The following is a 5,432-nucleotide window of genomic DNA, read 5'->3' as shown; positions in this document are numbered from 1 at the left end:
TGGAGATAGGACACATTCCTGGCACACACCCCTCCCAATTTTGAACCGTTCAGTGTTGCCCTGCTCTGTTCTGACGACTGCCTCTTGGTCCAAGGATAGGTTTTGCATTAGCACAATTAAATGTTCTGGGATTCCCATTCTTCTCAGAGTCAACCACAGTTTGTTATGATCCACGCAGTCAAATGCCTTTGCATAATCAATGAAACACAGAAATGAAAGTTAGGTTGTAATTTACAAAATAATTGCTCCTGCGTGCTGCATAATATTCCATTGTGTGAATGTATCATAATTTCTTAATCCATTCCATTGTGATTGGCATTCGGACTGTTTCCATGTTCTTGTGATGGCAGATAATGCTGCTATGAACACCAGAATACAAATCTCTGTTTGTGCCTCAGTTCTCATTTTCCTGGAGTATATTCCAAACAGTGGAATAGCTGGGCCATATGGAATTTTTCAGTTCAGCTTATTAAGGAAATGCCAAACTGCCTTTCAGAAGGCAATGATTGTACCACTTTAAAATTACACCAACGATGTATAAGAGTTCCTACCTCTCCACATTCTCTTCACTGTTTATTACTTGCTGCCCTGCTAAACTTTACCACTGCTACTGTGGTAATATGGTATCATCATGTTGACTTTTGACAACAAAGTTATTTTTCAGAAAGGTCTTTCCATGATTTTCCTCTTCTTCCTGCAGAATCAGTTTCAGTTGAGTCAATTTCAACTCATTGAAACCCCACATGTGTCATACTACAACTGTGTATCAGAGATTGTTTGGTGGCTGATTTTTCTGAAGATTTCCAGATTTTATATTTTGAGGCATAACTGATTTGGCTTGAACCACCAATGTTTTGGACGCTCAGCTGAAAGCCCAAACAAATTCATGCACCCTATGAGTTGTTCATGATCCAGAAAGGAAGTTTATTGTCCTGTTTTTAGCTTAGATTTCCTGTCCTTCTCTCTATTTAGGCTGATGGCATGGCTTAATTTTTCTGATAGGCTCACAATCCCAAATGTTTTTCCTCTATTTTTTCTATGAGAATGCACTCTCAGGTAATATTGGGATATAGAGACAGGAAGGAAAGAAACAGTGGGTGATCTTTTCTCTTTTGGGAAAGTTTTGCTATTTTCTATTTCGCTTCCTTATTCCAGTCTTTCAAAGAGAAACCGGACTTTCTCAAAGCTCACTTGAGCTCAACAGCAAATAAAAATAATTATTTTAAAAGTTCATTTAAAATACACAAAGATAACTTTTCTACCTAATTTTGCTGCAGAATTAAGAGTTTTCTGAATGCTCTACTGTTGTGTGTATGTGTATATATATGATAATAGCCTAGAGTCCTCATCAAGATGTCTAACTGAATTCCTCTAGAAAAATACATTGCTAATGCATTTGAATGACTTGCTAAGGAACTTTCATAAGTCTGAGAGCTAGAGATTTTAATATAAAAAAGCATATTTATAATAAAAAGTAATACAAAAGGATTGAAAGAGTCAATCTAAAGATAATTATTCCTTGAGTTATTGTAAAAATGTTGCTAGCAAAACAAAGTATTATTGCTGTTAACATAAGACGTGCATTCACAAGCAAAGTGTTTATGTAGAAATAAGACAGCAGAAAGGTAAACTGGTTCCATAGCCAGAATTAACTCTGTCACTTAACATGTTTGTGATATAAAAACTCAAAATACTCATTGCTGCCTTGTCAGAACTGACTGATAGCTAAATCTCTAGTGGGATTTTGGAGACTGTAACTTATGCAGGGAGAGATTTTGTATCTTTTTTCCTGTGAACCTTCTGGTAGATTAAAATCCTATTAGATTATCAGCATAACTCTCTACCAACTATAATACATAGCTTCCTTTATGACATCATCAGGCTATTATAGTTTTTCATCAATAGTATAATATGCAATTTTCTGTGATATGTAGATGATACAATCTTGCTTGCTGGAAGCACAGGTATTAAAATACCTAATGAAGATCAAACAGTATAGTCTTTTACGTATGTACCATACTTCAATATAAAGAAAATAAAAATCCTCATGACTGAGTCAGTAAGAATTATCCTGATACATGGAGGAAAGACTGGTTAAAGGATTTCATTTTACTTAAACCCACAAACAACGATTAGGGAAGCAACGGTCAAAGAATTAAGACATGAATTACCTTGGGTATATCTATCCCCAATTATCCCTTTAAGATGTTAGTGAGTAAATAGTAATTAACTTCATAAAGTACAAGTATATGAATGACTATATAAAATACAAGGTACTTCTACAAAGTGTGATGTATATGAATAATTATATATACAACATTTTTTAAAATAAAAATGAACAAATCAACCAATCAAAATCCTAATTACTGGGCCAATAGACAATATCATTACAGACATTGATTAGATTACACACACACAGACACACAGACACACACACAGACACACGCACACACACACACACAAGTTAATGAATGAAGATGTCACTTTAAAGACCAACTTGTACCTGATTGAAATAACTAACTGTATTTTTCATTGCTTCATATGCACGCAAATATTAGACAATGAAATAAAGGAGAATTGATGTAATCAAACTATGGTGTTAATGAAGGACATAGACAACATCATGGTCTGCCAGAAGAAAGAATAAGTAATTGTTTGAATAACTACAACCAAAAAGCTCTTTAGGGACAAGGATGATTAGACTGCATATTGCTTACTCTAGACACATTATCAGAAAATGTCAGTTGCTGGAAAAGTACATTAGGTTTGGTAAAGTAGAAGATCAACAAAAATGAGGAAATCTTCAATGTAATGATTCACAAAATAGTCAGAGCAATGTACTAAAACAAACAAATAATGAACCTGAGGCAGGACCAGGTGATGTTTCCCTTGGAATCAGCTTAGTGGTCATGGGTTTTGTTTTGGGTTGAAATGGATAAACAAAATATAAGCATATTTTCAATTTTTCTATTAGTGGATCTTGAGTTGTTTCCATGTTTTGGCTATAGTTTCTATCTTTTGGCTAATGGAGAAACAAAAATAAACACTTTTGTTGATCCATTCATCAGTGGCTTCGACTTTCCAGATGGCTTGGGGGTCTCTGGCTCATACTCCATCAGCATTTTTAAATATTTATTTTTTTAAAAAAATCTTCATTGATTTTTCATTGAACAATCTTTTAAGTGTTACAGCAGTTGTCTATTTGCTCTACTGAAGTAACTGGGAATTGCTGTGATGATGATAACTTTGCCATAGGTGTGTCAAACACCATAATTGGCTACCTACCACGGGCAGAATTTGGTTGAGCTCCCAGACTGATTCAAGTTTGGAAGCAGAAGAGGAATCCACTTCCTAAGCCACATGCCTCTGGAAACTTTATGAGGGTGCTTGTATTTAAATGGTGGCTGGGCTGGAGGGCCTATTACCTATTGCTATTGCTATTGTTATTTCATTTTGGAGGAACATTCTTCTAAGTTGTACAGCATTCATTTTTCAATTTGCTATACTAAGGTTTTCGCAATGTGAAACCTATACTTAGACCAAGAGGCAGTAGTCAGAACAGAGCAGGGTAACACTGCATGGTTCAAAATTGGGAAGGGTGTACGCCAGGGATGCATCCGGTCTCCATACCTTTTCAACATGTATGCAGAGCAGATTATCCGAGAGGCTGAGCTCTATGAGGAGAATTGTGGCATCAGGATTGGTGGAAGATCTATTAACAATCTGCGTTATGCAGATGACACAACCCTGCTTGCTGAAACTGAGGAGGACCTCATGCACTTGCTGCGAAGGGTCAAGGATTGCAGCCTTCAGAATGGACTGAGGCTCAATGTCAAGAAGACAAAGGTTCTTGCCACTGGACCAATTGGCAGTGTCAGGATGGATGATGAAGAGATTGAGAGTGTTCACAGCTTCAGTTTGCTTGGCTCCACAGTTAACACTCTTGGCACCAGCAGTCAGGAAATCAAAAAGCGTATCACGATGGGAAAGTCTGCTGTTAGGGACCTCTCTAAGGTACTCAGGAGTAACAGTGTCTCTCTGGAGACTAAGGTGCGCCTGATACAGGCCATGGTATTTGCAATCGTTTGTTATGCATCAGAGAGTTGGACAATGACTAGGGAGGACAGAAGGAGAGTGGATGCTTTTGAGCTGTGGTGCTGGAGATGTGTACTGAATGTACCATGGACTGCCAGGAAAACAAACAGATTCATCTTGGAGAGGATTAAACCAGGCTGCTCCTTGGAGGCAAGGATTCTGGGGCTTCGTCTGACATACTTTGGACATGTTGCCAGGAGGGACGGGTCCTTGGAGAGGGACATCATGCTTTGGAGGGTGGAGGGACAGCACAGGAGGGGAAGGCCCTCTGTGAGATGGATTGATTCGGTGACTGGGGTAATCAGGATGGGTGTGTCAGAGGCAGTGTGGTTGGCGCAGGATAGAGCAGGGTTTAAGGCTGTTGTGCATAGAGTCGCTATGAGTTGGAAACGACTCGACGGCATATAACAACAACAACATACTAAGGTAATCTGGGTTTCTGTGAAACTGAACCTTGTGCCATTGGGGGTCAAATGCCATAACAGTTGCCCATGATAGACAGTGTTTGGTGGTGCTCCCAGTTTTAAGATGGATTTGGAAGCAGGAGTGGCATCCACCTCCTAAACCACATGCCTCTGGAAACATATTCCTCTGGAAATTCTATGAACCTGGAGAAATTACAATAGCTATAGAAATGCTTCAGGCTTTTTGTTCATAGGGTTGTTATGAGTCATCCTCTACTTGACGGCAATGAACAACAACAACAACACATATAAGGTCATCTGTAATTATATATCAGGCTGGTCCCTAGCTGTCCTGGTGGTACCCAACAATAGCAACAATACTAAGGTGAAGGTGCAGCATTGTTGGTCGATAATGTCAGGCCCAAAATGCCCAGTGATGGTAAGCAGGAGGAACATTCCCTTTTCCTCCTCTAGCATACAGTATTCATCTAATATGTCTACTGAAATAGCCTAACAGGCATTCAGCAAAACAAAAATCATTATCTTTTGAAGGGTCTTCATCTCAATGGAACCTAAAAAAAATAAGATTGAGTACCATGAAGCATAGCACAAAAGGGTAAGTCTGAGGAAGAAATGGAACGCGTAAATATTGACATACCAGGCATTGGTGAGATGAGATGGACCTGCATGAGGCATTTTGAGTCAGATGATCATATGATATATTACTTCAGAGATGAACAGGTGAGAAAAAAATGGGTTTGCTTTCATAGTTAAAAAAGTCATTTCTAAGTGAGCTCTGGTGGCCTAGTGGCAAGAAGCTGCAACTACAGTCTCAGAGGTGCATGGTTCAAATCCACCAGACGCTCTGCTGGAGAAGGCGGAACAATCTCCTCCTGTACGAGTCAGTTCTGATTTGACGGTACACACAAAAAA

Source organism: Elephantulus edwardii, unplaced genomic scaffold, assembly GCF_000299155.1.
Source record: "Elephantulus edwardii isolate Elephantulus edwardi_28Jun2011 unplaced genomic scaffold, EleEdw1.0 scaffold00053, whole genome shotgun sequence".
Classification (NCBI taxonomy): Eukaryota; Metazoa; Chordata; class Mammalia; order Macroscelidea; family Macroscelididae; genus Elephantulus; species Elephantulus edwardii.
The sequence above is the reverse complement of the archived record's forward strand: the minus strand, read 5'-3'. Positions refer to the sequence as shown.